The following is a 24,448-nucleotide window of genomic DNA, read 5'->3' on the forward strand; positions in this document are numbered from 1 at the left end:
ACTAGGTGTATATGGGAAATAAGCATATGTAAAAGTGGTATTAAAATTTGTAAAAAAAAAAAGGTAGATTCTTTAATAAAGTTTTGGGATAGTTAACCAGCCATTAAAAAAAAAATAAAGCTAGATTACTACAGTCCATATAAAGAAAAATTCCAGATTGAACAAAGACTAAGTATTAAGATAAAATTGTTAAAAAACTAGAAGAAGCTATAAAGGCATACTTTATAATATTGAAATGGTAAAGACCTTTCTTAGCCTGAAATAAAGGCCAGAAAGATATATAACCAAGATTTAAAATGTTGAATATGTAAAAATTGAAAACTTTCAAAAAAACACCACGTAGGCTGATGAACATGAAATATCTGCAAGGTGATAGAAAAAAGAGCTAGTGTTTAAAGTATACAAAGCACTGTTAAAATTGAAAAGAGAATAGATAATTTCTAAAAAGAAATATAGGTAAAAAGATATAAACAGGCAATTCACCAAAGAAAAAATAAAAAATGTTCAGTGAATTTTATATAATTTTATATAATTTTTCCACCTTATTAGTAATGTAATGAATTCAAATAAACACAATTCTGACTAGTAAATTTTAAAAGATTTTAAAAGACTGATCAAACTTAGATTGGCAAGAGAATGGAAATTGACTTTTTCATTTACTGTTGGAGAGAGTATAAAAACTGACACATTTTTTCAGAACACAAATTAGAAATATATGTCAAAACTTGAAATAATGCAATTATACTAAGTAATTATTCTAAGTAGATAAATAAACACGAGCACAAGGATTTATGAAGTGATGTTCACTGCTTCTGTATTTCTCCTGTGTTAAAAAAAAAAAAGGACAGATTCTTTTATGGAAAATTTTTAAACATACAAGAGTAAAGAGAGAATGGTATAATTAACTAAATCACCCAGTTTCAACAATTGTCAACATTTTGCTAATTTTGTCTGTCTCCTCCTGTACTTTTATTTGGGAAAGCTAGTACTTTCATTTGAGTGTGGAGACAGAGTTTATTAAAGTAAGCCCAAAACAATATAATATACTCCCTAAAACTGTGGTATGTATTACTTAAGAAATAAAGACTTTGTAATAAAACATAACTTGAATAAAAGCTATTAATATTAGCTAACACCCAGCCCATGTTTAAATTTCCTCAATTTTCTCAAAAAATTCTGTTTAGAATTTTAGGTTTGTTTGATTTAAGATCTTAAGTTTTATATATTACATTTGGTTCATTATGCCTTTGAGTTTCTTCTCTTTAAAAATCTGTAACAGTTCCTCCTCTCCCTCTTTTTAAATGCCATTCATTAATTGAAAAAACATACTCCTTTATACTCATACCCATTTATATTCTTGTGTAGAATTTCTCACAAGACAAATTCAGCTGTTTGCTTTCCAATATGCTATTTAACTTGTTTTTCCTTATATTTACTGTAAAATGATAGATATATAGGCTTGGTTAAAAGTTTTTGACCAGAGTGTTGCATAAGGGATGCCCTATACTTCCTGTTGCAAAATGCCTGATTGTTCTGTTTAAATAAGATCCAGATGGGTCCAGGTGTTGTCAGTGTGATGCATCCATTATAAAGTTCCCCAACAACTCCTCACTAATTGTTTTATATCCATGTTGACAATTGCATAGATCCATTATTTCCTTAAGGATTACAAAATTGTGATTTTCTAATTCTGTCATTCCCTCATTCCCTTTGCATTTATTAGCTGGAATTCTTTTTTTTTTTTTTTTTTGCGGTATGCGGGCCTCTCACTGTTGTGGCCTCTCCCGTTGCGGAGCACAGGCTCCGGACGCGCAGGCCCAGCGGCCATGGCTCACGGGCCTAGCCGCTCCACGGCATGTGGTATCTTCCCGGACCGGGGCACGAACCCACGTCCCCTGCATCGGCAGGCAGACTCTCAACCACTGCGCCACCAGGGAAGCCCTAGCTGGAATTCTTTAAAGAACTTTCCCTTACCAACTAATTGATTACACTGAAACAGATTTGGTACAGCTAAGACTGGCTTGATTCTTTGCCTTTTATTTGTTATTTTTTAAGAATAACGTGTTGGTTTCCAAGAAGCGACTAATGGTGGTCATTGAATGTATGTATGGTGCTTATATCATTATGAACTTGTGGGTTTTCATATTCTTAATGTGTTTCAATCTATTGCAGCCATTATCCTTTTGTTGCACAAATTATCTATGTCAGCTTAGTGGAAGCCCCTTTGAATTGATTCTACTGTTCTTTTGATACAACTCCAGTGGTTTTTTGACAAGTTTCTTGCCTTTTGGCACGTCTAAAGGTCCTAGGCTCACTTTACACATTTCTAACCTTTGACCTAGATTCACCCAATTTCCCAAAGAGGTTATTTAAGCTATAGCCGCCCCCTACATATGTGCATGAAATTCTACCCTCTTTCACCTATTCATTCATCATTCCCATCCTGGGGCACCATCGATTTCTCACTCACTATTGGATTATTCCTAGCACGTTAAAAATATGTTGCTACTTTTCCCCTCTAAAAAAATTCTTTTAAATCACCTTCCCTCTATATACACTACCCCATATTGTGCTCTCTTTTACAGCAAAACTCCTTTTTTTTTTTTTTTTTTTGGCGGTACGCGGGCCTCTCACTGTTGTGACCTCTCCCGTTGCGGAGCACAGGCTCCGGACACACAGGCTCAGCAGCCATGGCTCTTACAGGCCCAGCCGCTCTGCGGTATGTGGGATCTTCCCAGACCGGGGCATGAACCCGTGTCCCCCGCATCGGCAGGTGGACTCCCAACCATTGCGCCACCAGGGAAGCCCATACAGCAAAACTCCTTGAAAGAGGAATCTATACTCACTACCCTTAATTTCTCTCCTTCATACTTTCTTGAACATATTCAAATCTAGTTTTTGTTCTACGACTACCCTAAAACTGCTCTTATCACAGTTATCAGGGCCAAAAGTCATTTCTCAGGTTTCATCTGAAAGGATAAAGTAGAAGTATTTGAACACTCTTTCCTCTTTGAAACACATGACCCAGGTTGAGTTTCTGTACTTTTCCCCCACAAAACCAACTCTTTTTAATGACAAATTTACTCTTTCAGTTGCTGAAGCCAAAAACCTTGGTGTCATCCTTAATTTCTCTTTTGCATAAACCAATTCTAGTCTGATAGTAAATCTTGTCATTTCTACCTTCAAAACACACTCAGAATCCCACCACTTCTTACCATCCCAAATGCTATTAGCCTGGCTTAAGCCACTGTCATTTCACATCTGTATGATGATAATAGAATCCAAATTGGTCTCCCTGCTTTTGACCTTGGTTTACTGCAATCTATTCACAACAAAGAGCAAAATGTATATAATTAGAACATAAACCAGATTATGTCTCCCCTTTCTCTGCTGAGTCCCCTCCAGTGGTTTCCCATCTCACCCAAAATAAAAACGCAAATAGCTACCCTGAGCTACAAAACCATTCATGGTTACTTTTCTGTCCTCATACTCCACTGCCTTCCCTATTGTCTCCTCCATTCCATCTTCTTTTTCCCTCAAGGTCTTTGCACTTGCTCTTCCCTTTGACTGGAGTGCTCCTCCTCCAGTATCTACATGGCTCCCTTCCTCACTTCCTTCACATCTTTACTTCCCTGGCTACTCTACCTAAAACTTCAAACTTGGCTATTATTAGTTGGCTCTGGCTGCCATAACAGAATACCATAGACTGGGTGGCTTAAACAACAGGAATTTATTTCTCACAATTTTGGAGACTGGAAGTCCAAGATCAAGGTGCCAGCAGGGTTGGTGTCTGGTGAGGTCCTCTTCCTGGCTTGTAGAAACCTGCCTTCTCACTGAGGGCTCACATGGCCTTTCCTTGGTGTATGTGCATAGGGCAAGAGGGAGCTCTCCTGTCTCTTCTTCTTGTAAGGGCACTGATCCCATCATGAAGGCACCACCCTCATGACCTCAACTAAACTTAATTAACTCCCAAAAGCCCTACCTCCAAATACCACCACATTGGGAGTTAGGATTTCAACATATGAATTCTGGGGGGGGGCACAAACATTCATTTCATAATAGCTACCTCCACTGATATTTCATATTCCTTCTCTTTTTTTTCCTAAGACACTTGTCACTTTCTAAAATACAATAAATTTTACTTTGCAGATTGTTTGCATTCCCCATTAGAACTATACCTCCATGAAAGCATGATTTTCAGCCTTTTTATTTGCTTTTATTGATTCTCTAGCATCTCCAAAAATGTCTGGCACATAGTAGATGCTCAGCAAATATATATTGGATAAATAAGTATCCAGAATGTCTTAGAAGTTCAAGTGGGCCATAACCATAAAGGAGAATGTAGCCCTTGTGAGAAAGAATCTGCTCAACTCTGGAATAAGCCATATGTTGTAGGAAATCATTGTATTATGTTCATGTCCACAACTGTAAACATCTTAATATTCATTCAATGAATTTATCAATTAAAATTTCTCTTTTGAAAAATATCTAATTGATAAAGTAACAACAAATAAACTAGGCTATCTGTAAAAGGAGTACCAAAGTAATTTAAATTCTAACACTGATATGGGCATCTGTTTATTATAAAACAAAGGCTTTTTTCCCCTTTACTTTAGAATAAACAACTGTGACAAATAGGCTCAATATTTCCTTTAGTTATGCTCATAATATATTTTAAGCAATATTATAGGCTTACATTACCCATCTTGTTTTCAATATCCATATGGCAACATTATGTAAATGTTCCTTAAAAATAAATGATGCTGTTTAGTATACAGTGTATGTTGTTTGCTGCTAAAACCATGATTGTATGAAAGAAAAAAAGTCTTTGGATCATCCTAAAAAAGGATTAAATTCTAGGAGAATTATAAATAGGAAATAGTTGATACAATTAAACTAATGTCAGGAACACTTTACTTGAATTGATCAAGAAGGCATAACTTGGAAGAGGTTTCAAGATGATAATAGAACACATTTTCCAAGTTTTTCAAGGAATACAGTTTATGAAAGACTCTGAAAACGAGCTGTTAGAAAACTGCAATCTTATGTAGGGAAATTACGACTGAGGTAACCCAGTGAGTTACTTTGTTTCTCAAAAACCCAAATGAGTAGAATAAGGAAAGGAGCCCTTGTGATTATTAATGGCTATTTTAGGTATTTCAGAAAATGCAACAAGATAGAATTTAGTAAGAATTGTACACTTCTCACTATTCTCCAAATACGTTTTCTTTTGTAGATTTCAAATTATAATATTTGTAGCCTATTGAATTGAAAAAGCATTATAGAAGACTGAAAGTATAAAACATCAAGTCAAGCAGTTAGGGACCATATAACAGCTAAACCTGCAGCTCCAGTAGATTCCTCTAAGAGACCTTTCAAATACTCTACTTTGAGTTAAAGGTGTTCTGTCATATTCAGTTATAGACACATAGAATCTTAGCATTGATTTTAACTCCTCTTTTACCTGTGAAAAAGTGTGGATCCCGCAGGCATCAGGAGCTTTCCCATGGTTACGTAGGTCAAGTTAGAGGAGACCAGGACTGAAACCCATCATGTCTCCCGGTTAGTCTTGCTGTCAAAAGGGATTACAAATCTTTTTTTTGTTACTGGATGAGATTTGGCCAAGTAAAAAATACCCCCCCCCCCGCCAAACACACATACATGCACAGATTCACACACACACACACACACACACACACACACGCACACACACGTAATTTTATTTATGCATCTTAATCCCATTCAGAATGGGGAGAGAACCAGGTTCGTAAGTACGTAGTGGTATGTTCAGTCATAGGAATACTTGGTTAGCATGTGATCTTGGCCTGTTTCTTAGGGCACTAAATTTTTTTTAGCAGCACCCAGAGCCTGGGACTTAAGATAGTGATTAAGTGGTTTTTAAAGTGATGAAAATGGCACACTGTCCTGTTATTTATTTTCTTTTATGGTAGCTGACATTTAGAAACGATCAGAAGCATATAGTGACTCTGGCTGCAAGCACAAGTACCTAAGATTGCCCTGTCAAGCTGGAAAACAGGAAATAGGCTATGGAAAACAGCATATTTGCAGCCTCATTACCTTCTACATAACAGCAGAGTTTGGGTGTAAGGGGTACTCCAGGATATTTTCTTTAAATGACACACGTTTTTAAAAATCAGGAAAAAAATTAGCAGTTTAAATAAATAAGAGGTAAAGCGGACATTGCTAAAAAGTGTACTATCAGCATTTTCAGGTATTCTGCTTTGAATTATGATATTCTTTCCAAATTTTAGGGAAGATGCATAAGCCTTATTTCATTAACATTTTCTACAGAATATATTTTTCTTTTCATAGTTTTTGAAGATATGCCATTACAAATTTAAAAGTCTGAAATAAATTATAGGAGTTCATCAAGATTTCATTTGATTTGGGGAAACCTAGCTTTCCTTTGCATGCAGTATTGAAATATCAATTCAGAAACTCCGTAAAGATGGGCTGGTTTCTCTAGGTGAGAGATCTACCTTTTGTACATGAGTCCAGTTTTCTACTTAACAGAGATGTGTGTTTGTGTGTTGGGTCAAGGAAGGGAAATTGTCAAAGGACAAGAATATGGGTTGATTAGTGAAGGATCTTAGTGATATCCAGTGATCTCTAAGGCAGGGCACTGCTGATGGAATTTGTAACCCCAGTAATATCGGGCATTGCAATGGGGGTCCTGAGGATAGATTAGAAAACTGAACGTCAGCACTGTGGGAATGTCCTGCACAGAAAGGGAGCATAAGAAACCTCGAACTTCCTCCATTTGTTTCTCCCGAGACCTCATAATCATCACAGACATCATAAATATTCAGGTGACCTGCTAGATTCAAATACAAATAATAATTCTATGGACAAAATGACAGCTTGTGTGGAAAAAAAGAACATTAGAAAACGCTTACTCTTTTAAAAAAATACTGTAACTTTCAAGTTAAATTTAGAGGATGAACCACCAAATAGATACTTCTATTTAAAATCTTTCTTGCTTGTCCATTTATACATAGACACAAAACAACAACAAACAAAATTGAAGTTGTAATGATACTGCATGTTTAAAAAGAAATGCATTTTGAAATGTGGGAAGACCCATCAAGAACAGTGAAGGAAACCACAAGGATTTTTTAAATATTGGAAGAAATACTGTCGAGGGCTGTGGAGTTTGTCCAGGAATTCTTTCTTGGTTATGGTGGATATGCTGGATTGGCTCTTTTAAACATCTGATTCGACTTCCTTCTAATAAGCAGAGGTTGAAAATAAAAATAAAAAATCCCAGATGGGTTCGAAGTGAGGATTCCAAATGTGATTTCGGTCCTGCCGATCGGATGCTCTCAAATGGCACTTATGTTCAGAATTGAGTTAATGGAGGAGTGAGGCCCAGCGTGTGAGACACTAATTTTGCGGGTGCAGATTCAGTAGGATTTGCGTGACTCTGGGTCCAACAGTGGCAATGGTGGGTCTCTTGGTCTCAGATCACAGCTAAGCCAAGGGTGATTCTGGAGTCAGGAGTTGACTCTTGAATTCTCTCCCAGAAGTTGTAATTCTCTTGGCAGGTCACGTCTACTGTGCGGTTCTGGGAATCATTCTTGAAGGCCCAGAGCCTGATCCTTCAGCTCTTGTAACAATTTTGTAAATACCTTATTCCCTGTATTAGGAATAAATTATTTTCTAATTTCTTGTATTAAATTCTTTTATTTTCTAATTTCTTGTATTAAATTCTTTTCTGCTTAAAACACCTAACATATTTTCTATTATTTTCTGTTCAGTTCCTTTTCTCACTATGAGATATTTAGCTGTTTTTTCTTGCTGCCATCAATAATCTGGTCTCCAGAAACTCTCACCAATTTTCTAATTTTCTTCTTCTAATATTTAAGAGTTCAGGAAATCAGGAAAAGAAGCTTTTATAACTAGCCCAAACAAAGCGTAAATTTACTAAGAGTGAGAACTTATGGGATTTTTCTGGGGATGAATATAGATATGAATTTTAGTGAGTAGACTATTTAGTATTGGTTTTGGCCCCTCAGGGGTCCCTCCCCGCTACACACACACCTTCTCATCTGATTTCTGATTTGTTGGAGTTTTGATAATTGAGGTGACCAGACATGTAACCTTAATATATGTTAGACTAAGTGCCAATTCAAAACACTGAAGCAGCAACTAATGACAGGGTCAAATTCTGATAAATTAAATTTCCATGTAATGTAAAATGCTGTAGCCACTTTGAAAAATATTCTGGCCATTCCTCACAAAGTTAAACAACACTTATTTGATTCAGCAATTCCATTCCTAGTTATATAACCAAGAGAAATAAAAACATGTCCACACAAAAAGTTGTATAAGAATGTTCATTGTAATCATTATTCATGATAGCCAAAAGGTGGAAACAACCTAAATGTCCATCAACTGATGAAGGGTTAAATAAAATGTGGAATATAAATACAGGGGAATATTATTTAGCCATAAAAAGAATGAAGTACTGATACATGTTACAACATGGATAAACCTTGAAAACATTATGCTAATGAAAGAAGACAGTCACCAACAACCAAATATTATATTATTTGATTTATATGAAATGCCCAGAATAGGCAAATTTATAGAGACAGAAAGTAGGTTAATGCTTGGCTCGGGCTGGGGTTTAGGGATAGGGGGTGTTGGGAGACAATTGTGAGAGTGGTAAATAAAGGGTACAGGGGTTTCTTTTTGGGTGATGAAAATTATCTAAAACGGACTGTGGTTATTGCTGCACATCTGTGAATATACTAAAAGTATTGAATTGTAGACTTTAAATGGGTGAATTTTATGGTATGTGAATTATATCTCAGTAAAGCTATTACCAAAACAAGTCTCTGTGGAGCAAAATGATGATCAGTCACCAGCTGAAACTCCATCAACTTCAAACAATATTTTATCCAACAAACTTAGACAGATTTTTAAAGTTTATTGTAAACAGATCCTGTATGTAATAGTATTTTGATGAAAATAAATGCTCTTCCCAAATTGCTTGTTTATATGACAGGGAATTTGACCAAACATCACCACTCCAAATTTACACTAACAAATAGTAAACTTTTACATGAATGCCTGTGTCCCCGTAATTTTTTTGTTTCATTACGAGAGACATCGCTGTCTGGGATCTCACTTTTATAGTGTGGCGCAAACAGAATTTCTTAAAGACAGGAAGGTTCAATTAGCAGAAGGATGATTAATCAGCTCAGAAGAATTTCTGACGTCTTAGTTAACTTGCAGTGGAGTCAACTTGCTTTCCTATCTTTACATTGTTACTATAGAGATCAGGGAACTGTAACCACAGGTTTGGACAGGAAGCTTCTTCCATTTCATCAGCTACCAAAGGGCACAGGGCAGCAGTGCTGAGAGGCGGGGAGGACTGCACCACAGAGGCGAGAGGTGCTTTCATGGTCCTGTCACGGGTTTCTGGGTAACACTGGTGACTCGTTTGTGTCTCTTAGCCTTACTTTCCCTGTTTGTTACAAGTTTTCAAATTAGGTCCCAGGAAAATATGTATCAGCTTATTGACCTGAGCTGTTTTTCTGAAACTCTCTGCAACAGGATTCTCATCTTCCTGTGTTGTTATTAAAAAATTTTAATAAACAAGACAACAATATGACATTTCATTATCAAGTAAGTTTAAATAGGAGAGAATAGGGAAAAAATTGTTAATAATTCAGTCTGAACTGGCTAGAGGCAAATTGTTATATTAAAAATAAATGTATTTTAGGTGTCATCTTTTAGATTGTTTACAAAAATTGTCAGGCACTGATAAGAAAATCTCAAAATAATTACCTACACATCCTACTTTTATTTAAAATTGGATACTTTTCTCCATATGACAAACTTAAGGCTGAGGGAAATGTTAACACAAGAAACTCTATGTGTGTGTGGAACATACATATGTGTGTACATGTGTTCATAATGTAGACATAGAGTGTTTGTAAGAATTCAATTACTGCAACAGGGCAAGAGATGAAATAATCATCACTATCATGTTGTCTCAAGGTTTTCTGGATGACAAGCTATTCTGAATTTTAAAAATTAAGATAATTTTTAGCATACGGTATTTGTTTTTCTCTTTCTGACTTACTTCACTCTGTATGACAGACTCTAGATCCATCCACCTCACTACAAATATCTCAAAAATAAAATATATAGTTTGATAACAAACTCAATATTCATGTTGATCATATGCAAAAAGTTATTTAAAATGATTATTTAAATGCTTTACATTGTTTAAAAAAGTTTTTAAAAAGGGATTTCCTGGGTGGTCCCGTGGTTAAGACTGTGCTTCCACTGCAGGGGGTGTGGGTTTGATCCCTGGTAGGGGAACTAAGATCCCGCATGCCACGCTGTGTGGCCAAAAATTTAAAAAAAAAAAAAAAATTAAATGCTTTCCACTGTAATGCATACCGTTTTCTAGCATTCAGCTGTGTAAGACTGGGTATGAAGCTATTGGAAGCGTTCCAAGGCACTTTTTCCATGGAAACGTCTAATGCATTGTACCCATTTTCCTTGCAGTGGAGAGAGTCCAATTTCAGTTTTGATCCTAAATATAAAGTCAGTAATTTCTAACCAAATGGATTTAAAACACCCCCTCACTGGTACAGCTCCAAGAATTCTGATCTAACAGGAAGCAGGTAACCTTGACCCTGCATTTCCATTCCCACTCCCCTCCTCTCCTCCAGTCTAGGGTGCTGATCCCACAGCATGTGCCAAATGTTCCATGTATCTCTTTTGTGAATACACATAGAATGTTCTGGATGGAGCGCAGGAGAGTTGCATCACGACACTGGAACATTCCTGGGTTAGGAAACAAAAGCTGAGCACGTGTTACAGGTCCAGCTCAGATGATCTCAGACTTACAGAGAGAAGTCCATTCCATCAGTTACACACAGGGAGAGGCGACAACCAGCAATGATAAGCTGGTTTAGCGGAACTGATACTCGCTTATGGCTCAGTGTATGTGAAATCCCTGTTGCAGGGTTCTATTCTGTCAAGTGGATTTAGCAATATAGTAGCAAATTCTTATGCTGTCTTCAAAAATCCTAAATCTGTGAGCACAGGTATTAAGTAGAACTTTTTATCTTATTAGGAGGTGTAGCATCGTTTGCTATTATGCATATACTGTAAATGCTAAATGGGCTGAGGAAGGAGGCTAACGTTGATTAGACTATACTGTGGAAAGTCTGACTTTTCCTAGGAAGACATGCATTTTTCATATTAAATCCTATATTACTTCATAAGATCTGGACTAATTGTATCAGGAAAGCCCTATTTATTTAGATAAATTCAAAACAGTTGCAAAAGTTGATTAATCCCAAGGGCTAAGTAGCATAAATAAATCAATTTACGGGCCAACTGGAAATGAGATTAGGGCAAGAACTATGCATGCATTAAAAGTGAACCAGTGTAAATTGAGTGTTTTGAAACTTGTAGTGCATTTGCTAAAGGTAAAATATTCTAATAATTGAAGAGTATTATGGGTTTTAACATCATTACTAACTCTGCAGGACTTAATTTTAGGTGCTTGCCAGTAAGAATTATGATAAATACCTATTTTCACTATATGCAGCCTTTCCTAAAGATTAGGCAAATTTCCTTTGCAAGGGAACTTTACTTAAATGGTAGTAAACCTCATTTTTTGTATCCGCTTGAATAAAATAAAGATGTTCTTAACCAATAAGCCCTAGGCCAATGTCACTAATTAACTTTTATAATTCATTGCTATGAACCAGCTATTTAAATCCTGCTGTCTCACAGAACTTTTTTTTTTTGGTCCTTGGACAGATCTGAAACCAGTAACATCCCCACACTCATGAGGTAGTCCACCACGTGACAGGACTGTGTGTTGAGTGCATCACATCTGTTATGTCGCTGGGTCCTTCTGCAAACCTGAGAGGCAAACAGCAACTCCAGTTTACAGATGAGAAAGATGAAAGCTCCAGATTCTCCACCCTGGTCTCAGGTAGGCAATTTGCAGCTCTGTACACCTCCAACTGAATGACCTATTTTCTTCTCTCTGGATTTCTGCCTGCTGTAAGACTACTCTTGGCTGGAATATTGCCTTAATGTCTCATATATGGGAGAGGGGAGGAGAGGATGGGTGGGGAGCAGAGGGGAGAGGAAGAGAGAGGAGAGATGTTTTGACTTCAAGCTTCTGCTTCAAGAATGCTTCCTTATGGACCACCTAATTTTGTCTCTGGCCTTCCTGGAATGGTTGGCCTATTCTTCATGTGTGATTCCTAAAAGAGTGTTGTAGGCAGAGAAATGGTCTCCAAAGGTATTTCTGTCTTAGTTCCCAGAATCTGTAAATATTTTATCTCACATGGGAAAGGGGAATTAAGGTTGCTGGTAGAATTAAGGTTGCTAATCAGTTGGTCTTAAAAAAAAAAAAGGGAGGTTATCCTAGATTATCCAGGTAGGGCCAATGTAATCACAAAGGTCCTTAAAAGTGGAGGAGGGATGCGGAAGAATCAGAGATTTAAAGACACTGCCCTGCTGGCTTTAAAACTGGAGGAAGGTGCCATGAGTCGAGGAGCAGGGGAAGCCTCTAGAAGCTGGAAAAGGCAAGGAAACAGAATCTTGCCCAGAGTCGCCAGAAAGGAACTCTGCCCTGCTGACCTCCTAATTTTATCCCAGTGAGACACATGTTGAACTTCTAATCTAAAGATAATACATTTGGATCGTTTCAAGCTACCACATTTCTGTACTTTATAACAGCAGCGAACAGAAACTGAATACAAAGAGCCAACGCAGTGTTCTTCTGGGTACGGGAGGAAGGTACAACATCTGCCAGCCTCCCCCTCCCCCTGCCCACTCTCATATAGATAGGTCACATAGTCGGACCTAGAGAAAATGAAGGCCCATGGGAATATCCTGCGGCTTTCCAGTACAACCCTTAGCTGCTCTGACAGTGGAAGATCTACCCATCTTGCAAAGCCAGAAGGCACCCACGTGCCCTTTATGTGAGGGTGCTTAGGAGACCCACACCAGCATATAGGTGGATTCCCACCAGCCATGTTTACAAGTAATATGGGGGAAGAAAAAGATGTGAACGTTATAAAAATGTTTCCATCCTCAAGAGTAACACTTGTCAAGTAAATACAGATAATACCTGTCACATAAATAAAGGTAACATGGCCCAGCAGGTTTTCCAGCTCTGCTTGAACCAGAGTCGCTTAACTGTCGTGGACATGGGCTTTGGAGCCTGGTGCACCTGAGGGCAAGGACCTGGTCTGCCCACGAGCTGGGTAGCCTTGGGAGAGTCAAAACAGAGCTGAAACCCAAAGGCTTCCAGTTACCACCTTGCCCAGGGAGTCAGGGATATTTCCTGTAAAAACTTTGTGAGATACCTTAACATACCCATTTGTTATATTGATCACCTCCCGTCTCTTTCCTTAACATTAAGCAGTTCCACATTTAAATGTAAGAATACCAGGGCATTTGTCTATTGTGCGGGCAAAGAAAGGATGAGAAGGGTGGGTAGAAGGGATGGAGGTGGAAAGAGTTGAGAAGAATGTACCAGTTCTACATCCACCCATGGTGGGGGGCCCAGAAACCAAAGGGACAGAGTGGTTGCTGGCCTCTGCTAAACACCACGGAAGAAGCTGAGTCTCTGAGCTTGTGGCAGTGTACCAAAGTCCGCATGCACCTGAGAAAGAGCCTGGGACCCTTTGGCTATCTGAATGGAGAAGTTACTCCTCACAGGTCATGTTCACTTTATAGACCTATCTTATTTCATAATTCAAGTATTCGATGAAGTCTCTTCCATAAGGGTCCCTGATTGAAGTTGATTGGGAGGGGTGGGTAGTGGAGCTGGGGACCCTGACTCCCATGGCAGAGCTTTTGCTGAAAGCTGAAATGACCTGGAGGCAGCAAAGCACATGAAAATTACTTTCCTGTAATTAAAGTTGTAGAAGACTTTGTGAAGCCTTGAGTCAGAGACCTTGGGTCATCTTTGGGAGACTGAGAGCTTCATGTTCAAAACACTAGGGTTAGTTTATATCATTTAAATGAAAATGACCTTTAAAAAAATTATTCCGTGAACTGAATCCAGGTAATGTTATCTTTCATTTGGCTTGACCCTGTGGAAATTTATCTGCTTGGTTCAGTCCCATGGGCAACATGAACCAGCTATCAGTGCCCAGGGCTCCATTGTGACTTTTGGTCCATAAGAGATCATCACCTGACTCATCCGGCTTTCCAAGCAGGACAAAGGGACCCTCAGTGATGAGGGGCTCACCCTGCAGGTGGCAGGCAAGACTTGGGGTCAGGTGGGCAAGATCAGAGTGGCAGACAGCAACAGACAGACACTAATAATAATTTAAGGTAAATTTAATTTAAGGTTAAATTAAGTAGTTTAATAATCTGCTTTTACTTACCCCTCAACAGCTTCCTTTCCCAGTCTTATCATGGCCACATCACACATTTAACGACTTCTCTTAAACCCCAAAACCACCCTGAATGTTATCAGGAAACTTCCCATCCTGTGGAAAAGAGAGAACTCTTGTAACTTCCCTTAACTTTCCATTAAGTGTACAGCTATGTCAAAGCCTCTTTTCTGTCCTCCCTTGGTCTAATATTTCTTCCTCTCTATTGGCTACTTCGCCTGTGTCACATACGTGCTCAAAATTCTCATGTCTACAACCAAACATTTCCCACTCAAGCCTGCCTCTCCCTGAGGCCACCAAACTCTCTGTCTCTCTCATCAGTACAGTCCTTAAAAGGAAAGTATCTTTTTGCTTTCTATTTTCTCACTTCATTTTTTTTGCTCACCCCACAGAAAGTTAGCTTCCATCCCCTCCTTTCTAATAAAGCTGTTCTCACAATGGTCATCTCCATCTACTTCCTAATTGCCAGATTTTCTCATCTCCATTTTCATTGTAGTTGATTTTGAAATAATTATTCAGTCACCATTTTGTCCCTGGCATTGTTTTAATAATTGTCACATATTCCTTTTAGTCCTCAACATAATCCTGTGTATTAGGTGTTTTATTCCACATTTTATAGAGAAGGAAGCAGCTTTGCTTGACGCCATTAACAACTTCCTCCATCTGGACTATCTTCCTTTCTGAGTTTATATAAAACTACTCTTTCCTGATTCTCCAGCCGGTTTGGGGACTGCTTTTGCTCTCTTTTCCTGCCTCCTTTACCTTTGTCCATTTCCTTTTCCCCCCTCTGGTATACATTGTTTCTCAGTGATGTAAATTAATCCTACATCCGTATCTGTGCATCATCTCTGTGATCCTGATCTATATTTTCAACTGTGTAATTAATATCTCTACATTCATACTCAAGAAACCAAACCTAACCCATTATCTTTTCATCCACGTTTTCAATAAATATCTGTGGAATCTATAGCACATTCCAGGTCTTTTTTGCTGCCCTGGGGACATTCTGATCACTAAAACACAGCCCTGTCCTTGAGGACCAGGAGATGGACTTGTAAATAATTAGAGTATAAAATGTAAGTGTTAAAATAGAAGGATGAGAAGTAGATCAAGAAGCGTGAGAAGAGAGCCTGTAGCTGCCTCTCCTACTTATCAATATGATCAGTGTCAGAGATCAGGCAGGTGTGATTCTATCAAGTGGAATAAAACTGAAAGGGATCAATGAGGATTCTAGAAGAATGTGTCAAAATGTCAGGACAAGGGTTTGGAATCTGGTGATTGCCTAAGAAGCTGTGGAAGAAGTCAGAAAAGAGAGATTTGTTTTATTAGGAAAGAATGGAGAAAAGGAAATGGTGATGGGTGATCTAGTTATGCAGTCAGGATCTCAGCTGTGCCACACCCTGAGCTGAGCTGGCTTTAGCTGACTCTTACCTTAAAGAATGGTTTCTGCGCAGTAATAATACTTTGTATATATGTAACTATAATTCATTCTCAAATCATTTTTGTAGATTTTGTTTGATTCTCATTCTAACTTTATAGATAGGAATTATTGTTGTTCATTTCACAAATGGAAGGAATTGCAGCAGAGTATTTAAGAGGCTTGTTCAAGATGAAAAGAGCTAGTTAGCAATCAATAGATATGGAATCAGGTCTGTTATTCTACAGATCTTGCTATTATTATGAGCCTGACTCCTAGCAATTACAGAGAGAACTGAAGTTATGTACTAAAATGTAGTTTTATTGAAGGCTGATCCTGACAACTTTTGGAAATCAATGTGAAATTTGCGAACACACTGATACCTTTTCTAGAAAATTTCTGAAAATTGTTTGTCCTAATTTTTGATTGTTTAGTTTTGTCCTCTGTGAATCTATTTGTTCAGGTATGTTAGCATAAATATATTCATATCGATCAAAACACATCTCCTGACTTGGGATTTGGTAAATTTGACTATTACATAAATACTACGGGTTTTGAAAGACTACTGTGTTGCTTACTTCCTGCCAATAGATCTCTTTTCCTAGTCGAAACAATTAAAATAATTTAATAGTTTTTCTTTCTTTTTTTAAAAAAATCAGTTTGAGTGATTATTAAAAAGAGGAAATGTGTGTTTCTCACAGTGCTGGGTCCCTTTTCATACAATGGAGTAACAGAGTGCTGGATAGGGGCCCAAATACCCTGCTAGATTTTTTAAGACAACTTCAAAATATCCAAAATATATTAAAGGAATAAGAAAAGCTTAACATCAATCATTTCTTTAACTGTATCTAGTATAATTTATTATGTCTTACGAGATTAAGCAAATGTACTTTGTTCAGTCTCCTGTGGGTACATTTTCAAGATTGGGAACAATCGTGACAGAGCCTGACATTCCTGAGTCAATAGAGCCTGACATTCCTGAGTCAATCTCGTTAACTCCTTCTTCCACCTGTGGGAGAGGCAGATGAGTGCCCCCTCACTGTGAGGACAATCTACTGAATGTCAAGTCATACTTTAGTCTTTAGGGGAAGAAGTGCTGTCCAAGATCAAAGAGAAACCTTTTGAGACTTCTGTTTGGGCTCACTAAATGTTCTCTGTTGGGCTGGGAAGTGGAATTACTAAGGTAGCCAACACACACGGTGGAACTTTCCAGAGCTTCTTCCATCAAATTTAGTTGTCTCTTTTAACAATGCATAATTTTAGATGATACATGCATGATATCTAGAGCTTTTTTTTTTTTTTTTCCTGTGGATTATATTGTGGGGAGGGAGATTGTTTTTACTACAGTTTATCAGTTTGACCTTTTTGGGAGTCAGGCATTTAGAGGAGTTGCTACTCATCTCTCTCTTCTTGGGATTCTTAGAAAGCTCCGACTTAACTTTATCCATATTTTGAGAGCACTTGGAAACTGAGGAAAGGAAGATGTGCTGAACATTGAGGTGGTGCTTACCTCTCTCTACCATTCCCTTTTCCTATTGTGTGTTTCTACTTTCAAAGAAAAATTAATATATATACCTCAGAAATTTACTTAAAATTTTTCATTCTTAATTCCAAGTCAAAGAATTTGATTAGTATTTATTTTTTTCTAAGCTGTTATCTATTCTGATTCCTTGAGAAAAACACAGTTTCTTTTCCTAAAATGATGGTACTTGACCATGGTATGTAAAATTGTAATTAGTGATAAAATAATCCCATATTGGCTAAAATTAGTTTGTGACTTCATCCCTAATCCCTGAGAAACAAAGAGAGAGGAACATCAAAACTCAGTCAGCCACCATGAAACACTGATATTTCTTGAAAGAAGTCAGAGGTTTAAAAAAATGTATGATGCTTGAAATATCTCCTGAATTTTGCCCCACCAATATAACATACTCCCTCATTCACACACAAACACACACTTACTTTGGCTAATTCCCTATGTGTTCATTCTATGAAAAAATATAATATGGTGATGACCACCTAGAACAGAATTCTTCCACAATACTTTAGAATCAATAGGTATTAATGGCAGGTATATTGGGGAAGGGGCATTAGATGAAAATTAAATAACATTTTGGAAAAGTGAATGAATTAATGTTTGGAGAATACAGATAATCTGAGAATAATTCAGTTAACACTTTGGGTTTGGAAATACAATAGAAGCTTCCTTAACCAACTTTGAATTAACCACTTGGCCAACTTAACTGCCACTATGAGTAGCTATATGGCTATGAGGCTACTCTCTGGCCAGCCCACGTACTTCTGCTACTTCCAACTGAGTTATACACTTACTAAGTGTAAGTTGTGATCGTTACCAAACCTGTAAGTGCCAAATGTGTGTGACATTGAAATTGTGATATTTCATTAGATATAAACAAACCAATGAAATATGTTTGAAGAGTCCTGGATTTTATGGAACCTAAGTTGCATACACCACATTAAAGGTTTTTTGCTCCACATTAAAGAAAGTGAAACTGAAGCTTGAGGATGATACAATATTGGTTTGCTCAAAGATGATAAAGAACTTCGATCATCTGATCCATGCTTAATGAAAAAGCTCCACATGAAAAGATTGGCAAATGAACATGTATTTGTATATTTTTAAGTAGAAATGCTTAAAATGTATGTATTCCTTGTGTACCTACTCATTTTAAACTGGCTTTTTGATTAACTGAGCAACTACCACTTGTTAAGCACATCAACATGGATGAACCTCTCAAATGATTTTCTAAATGAAAGGAACGAGTCAACAAAGTATACATATAATATTATTCTGTTTACATAAAGTTCAGAAGTAGACGAAACTAAGCAATATATCATTTAGGGATGAATCTATATATGGTAACATTATTAAGAAACAAGGCACTCGTCACAAAAGTCAGGATTCTGGTTATACATAGTTCTATAGGTGGTTATACATTGCAAAGTGGTTGAAACACTAATGGCCGTTTAAATTCAGATTGGCACAGGAGATCAATTTGTACCTTTGAGGTTTTTCACCTTGATGAAGGTGCACACTTAATGTGATAACTTCAGATTTTTCTGGTTCTTATGCTACACCTGAACCCAGTGTTGGAGTGATACCCAGCCTTCTGCACTTCCTAGAAATGGTCTGCCCCTTTGATTGGCAACTATTTCTGTTCCATATTTTTTACCCTCTTTACTTATTTCTTTTTGGAAATTGACTTCCAGAGAAAGAGCCACTCTGATTTCCTACTAGTAGTTAAATAAATTGACTCAAGTATAAATATCTTTTTATTTGAATGAGTTCTCACGATTGTCACAACAAATTTTTTATTATGTAAATTTTCAAACATGCGTAAAAATTGAGAGAATATATAATGAATCACCATGCACTCCTCACCCAGCTTCAGCAATTATCAACAGTTTTCAAAACGCTTCTTCTTATAATGAAATTTATATTTTAATAAACAGCACTGACTTTCTTGAGTGCTAGTTTGTGTTTAGATGTAGGACGAACATACTTTTGAAATTTAATGGATTTGAAATATGTTTCAGTTCATTGGTTGCATCACTTCTGTGATTTGGAGCATTTTTAGTTATTTTTTATGTAGTAGAATAAATTGCATTTTTAATAATATCTCATATGGTTGCCTGAGGTAACACATTCTCACACTGAATTATAATTCAGTGAGAAAATATATGATGTTTCCCTAAGAACAAACACCAGTGTTCTGGATGAAATTAGGATTTAAGGTCTTGAATTCAAGATATTTGGCTGATGTTCAATAGTTTCTAACACGTAGTAGCTAAGAAATGATTATAACCATTAACAGAGAAAGTTTTTTAATTTAATTTTTCTCTGTTTAGACATTTTCACTTTTGTTATATTAATTTTATACTTTTGGATTATTAGATATCAGATATTATATTTCCCCATAATTAAATCTGCAGACCTTTTATTTTTCTCAGTCTAAATACTTGTAACTAGTTTTAAATACAAGGAAGGGGAAGAGAAATGTTCCACTCTCCCCCTGCAGATGGCTTTCCTGCAGAAGAATGAAATGGACCAAACATGAATCTTTAATAGAATTTTAAAGTAATGACTGAATTGCACTTATATTCTATATGATAACACCCAGAAAAATGGTATTTCCCAACTTTCATCCAGGGGAAGAGGACAAAGGAGCCCCCATAGTATACTTTTACAGGTACAATGAGGATAAAAATAAGTTGCTTTTTGATTACCATTCAATAAATTCTGCTTCCTAGACACAGCGATTGCACATATAAATGATCAGAGAAGACTAAGGCTGGGACTCAGTTTATTGATGGCAGAAATCACCAGCACCAAGTAATCCTACTCACAAGCTTATTCAGATACCAAGGGGTTATGAGAAGAGCATGGACAATGGATTCATCTGAGTGATCACGGCCTTGTGATCCTCCTTTCATTCCTCGTGAGAATGCACGGTGGGGGTGGGGGAGTGGAGGGGTGGTGATGGTCTATGCCCCGCTCCAGGAGAGGAATATTCCTAGTCTCAGGGAACCGGAAAGGAGGGCTGCACTGGACTTTAAGCTTCACTCCTCCTGAAAGGGCCACACTAATACTCATGTGATTATGATTCCACACAAGACAATAATTCTGTTATTCAGCACAATCATGGCATGCCAACAATTCATATTCCAAGCCTTGAAATCTTGCTGAACCATTCTAATGCAAACTCCTCTTTTCTGTGCATGTGCTGGTGTTACACACATTAGTTAAGCTAATGCTACCTGCTGTCACAAACAAACCCCTACATGTGTAATAGCTCAAACATGATAGAAGTTTAGTTCTTTCATAACTTCCAAAATTGTTGTTCCTGATTGGTAGACAGCTCTTGTCCATGTGGTGATTCAGGGCTCTGGGCTTGTACTGTTATGCAACTTTGTCATCTTCAGCACATGCCTTCTAAGCCATTGTGCTTGTTTCATCAAGCTGGTAAATGGGAAAGGGCTTGGAAACGTTTTTATGGACCAGGCCTGAAACTGATGCCCATCACTTCTATTTCTAGATTCTGTAGGCTAGAAGTAAGTCAGGTGGCTACCTGCACCTCTAGTGAGTAGCACAGAAGGAAGAGGAAAAGGGTTCTGTGGACAACTGGCCATTTTCAGCCACAGTTACACAGTTCTCTGTCTGTAGAGTCCAGGTGTTTTCCACTTATATCTACTTAGGGGCTTTTCATGAATCAGCTTGGCCAAGGCCTTCCACACAACAAAGTTAGGTATTCATTCAACTTTAAGTAATTAGTTCCGTGTGGCTTTTGATGTCAAGGACTAATAAGATCTAATTCTTCTTACAGAAATTGCTACATTTAAAGAAGAAAGAGAAAGGGCACTAATTTTGGAGAACTAATGTAGCAGCTTAATATTTGCTCATTAGAGTCCATCATTGCCAACAGATTTGTTCTTTGAAATAATTTTCATAATTACTTGACTAAATTCCTCCATGAAAATAAATGGTGTCAATTAACTCAAATTTTGCTCTAGGATGTAGATAATTAGTGAGTCTGTGTTTTCCAAATGTCTCTGTCATGAGAGCAAAGATGAGAATTCTAAATTCTTTCCTTGCAAAAGGGCAGCAGTGAACTATGCACAGAGCCTGATGTTCAGAATCGTGAGATCTGAGTGGCACCTGGACACTCAATTTCCATTGACAGCTACTCTACTCTTCTGTATACCAGTGATCCCATTTACAAAATATCTCTTACAGATAGGTTCTGAGGATCACATTGGGAAGATATCAATAAAAATATTTTTGAAAATTGAAAGTTGCTATATGAGTTCCAGGTGATATTTCTTCAAATTTTTAAGTTAATATTACAGATTGATAAAAGGAACAAAAATGATGACCTGGTTAGACAGAGGCCACTCACTCGGCCTCCAGCAGACCTTATTTTTACAAGGAGGATTGGCTACATTTGGCTCTTTTTTGAATGCTGCTTGGTAATGCCTTGAAATTCCTCTGTGTTTGCACCAAAACTGTTAGGGATGGTTTTGTGGTCCCTGCCCTGCCCCCTGGACTTGACACCTCCTGGAAGTTTGGGATTCTTTTATGATCACAGGCAGAGGAATCCGCTCTCCCGAGTGGATACTCTGAGGTTTCCCTATGAAGATGTACAAAAACCCAGACTCTGTTTTGTGCTTTGAGAGACAGTGGCCAACAGGAATGTGAGCATTTTAACTTAAACCTGGAGATACAGACACATTCAAAAATAAGAATTCTTTATCTGGAGTTATTAATAAGAAATAAAACTACTTCATGCCTTATTGAGCAGAGCTCTATCTACCTCTGGGGAGAAGAATTTAATGATTTTCCTTCTGAGAATCACTTTTCTATTGATCCTTTACATAAACAAATATATCTTTTTTTTAAGCCTCAGGAAAAAAATCAGATCAGAGAAATGAAATCTTAATGGACTAATATTTGAAAAATATTAGTTCAAATGTTAGAGTGTAACAACTCCTTTTTATGGTTCATGAAATGCCCGAGTATCCTTAAAAGTATCCCTAGTTAATATCCTTAAAAATCCCTGAGTTTATATTGTTAGTTAGGTGAAACTTAAATAACTCTACTAACAAGATTTAGAGAAATTTTTGCTTTTTTTATAAAATAAAACTGAATTTTCTCAAGAAATTAATAACTGGCATGGCTTAGGAATTTGGAACTGTTTACAACATTATGAGCAGAAACTGTGAAAGGAAATGCAGAGCCAAAAAATTAATGCAGTAAGAGGCATATTTTGTGTTGATTTTGTCTTTGGCTTTTCCTGCCTAATATTTGAATCACTATCAAGTCTCAATTGGGATAAGGTACCTGCTCCAGCTATTATAACTCTTTCAGCAGCTGGTTCTTGAGCACCTACTGTGTGCCAGGCACTGTGTACATCACCATGGTTCTGCAGCCACCTGCAGGGGTCATCTTAACCTGAAGTTTGAAAATCTTCTTACGATCCTCTCAGGGCAGCATCAATCTTAAAGGTGTTTAATACTGAAAAAAAAAATTATGCTTCTTAGTGAAAGAAAACGTGATGATGCTGAACTATTGCCCCAACATTTTCCTCTGGAAAAAAAAAAAGGAAATATTCAGAATTTAAGAACTGCCATGAGAATTGTGTCCTTTATCCAATGATATTTTTGAAGTCAATATTATTAAACATCAACATCATTGTCCAAAAAGCTTTCATAAAAGTTAATAGTTTAGAAATAATAGCTGACAGTGAAATGTCATGATGTGAATTATAGAAGCGATGTAGACTTTCCAATTGTCTCTTTCTCAAGCTAGCTGAACTTTTCCTGTTGAAAGGAAAAGAAAAAAAGATATACTTCAGGCTTCCCTGGTGGCACAGTGGTTGAGAGTCCGTCTGCCAATGCAGGGGACACGGGTTCGTGCCCCGGTCCGGGAAGATCCCACATGCCGTGGTGTGGCTGGGCCCGTGAGCCATGGCTGCTGAGCCTGCGCGTCCGGAGCCTGTGCTCCACAACGGGAGAGGCCACAGCAGTGAGAGGCCCGCGTACGGCAAAAAAAAAAAGATATACTTCCAACAGGTACATTTTTTCGCTTTAGGCGAAATGTCTCATAAATTGAGATTCATTGAAATGTATACCTAGATTCTGTGTCTCCAAAGTCTTAAGATTATTGCCTCAAAAAGGAAAAAAAAAGTTAATTCTGACCTTTTTTAGCTGTGACTTTAATTTTATGATTTCTGATTTCATTATGGAAGATTGTATTGAAAATCATCCCAATATCCATTACACATCTTAATATCCATAAATTATGCTATTTATAACTTCAGATCAGTTGCTAATATGTTTATCTTCTCCTTCTTGACATCTCTAATCATTTGCCTTATAAAACTTATCAGCAATACTAACAATGAGTCAAGGTCATGTATTATCAACCTCTGTCCCTGGAATGCAGTCCTGACTGAGACAAGAAATCTTTAGGAGACCTGAACCAACTGCCTTCCTCTTGGTAACTCCTGCTTTCCTTCCCAAATTGGCTGTCCCCAGGAGCTTAGGAGTATGGATTCAGCCTCCTGCTTGGGAAAGTGATTGAGCTGTAGTATCTGTCACTCATTATTCAGAAGATAACTTTATCTATCTGGCCAGGCTGTGTCCCCATTTTTCTCACCATTCCATGTAAAATATTTCCCATCCAAACAGGACCTTTGGTTGAACAGGAGAATATTCTTTTTGCAAAAGGATACTTTTAAAATCAAGGCTCACCAAGCAATGCTCTGTGAAATTGCATGAGAGCCTGTTCCAATGTTGACCATTGGGCTCTACCGTTATATTTTAAGACCTGCATGTTTTCTACTTATTTGTATTATTTCGTATGATGGGCACCTTGGTTTTCCCAGCAGGGCTGTAACTGATACTTAGATATAGCTTGCAGGTGTCACCCATTATATATTTTCAATGACTAATTTACATGGGGCTGGTACTCTTTTGGTAGGAGAAACATAAATAATTCCAATAACTGGTACCCAAAGAGAAAATTTATAATAAGAAAAAAAGAGTCTGACACAATGAGCGGGATTCTGTGACAAGATCTGAAATTCGAAGGGGG

The 24,448-nt window shown here is 37.4% G+C and overlaps 1 long non-coding RNA gene across 1 annotated transcript in view; it reads left to right on the plus strand.

The window, feature by feature from the left end:
• LOC141279543 (uncharacterized) overlaps window positions 1–24,448 on the plus strand; it is a 202,456-nt gene that overhangs the window by 139,432 nt on the left and 38,576 nt on the right. Inside the window, exon 3 of the long non-coding RNA XR_012333975.1 lies at window positions 11,815–11,992. This is a non-coding gene — a long non-coding RNA (uncharacterized lncRNA). The remainder of the gene's footprint in view (window positions 1–11,814; window positions 11,993–24,448) is intronic.

The sequence above is a fragment of the Tursiops truncatus genome, chromosome 9 (genome assembly GCF_011762595.2).
Source record: "Tursiops truncatus isolate mTurTru1 chromosome 9, mTurTru1.mat.Y, whole genome shotgun sequence".
Taxonomy (NCBI): domain Eukaryota; kingdom Metazoa; phylum Chordata; class Mammalia; order Artiodactyla; family Delphinidae; genus Tursiops; species Tursiops truncatus.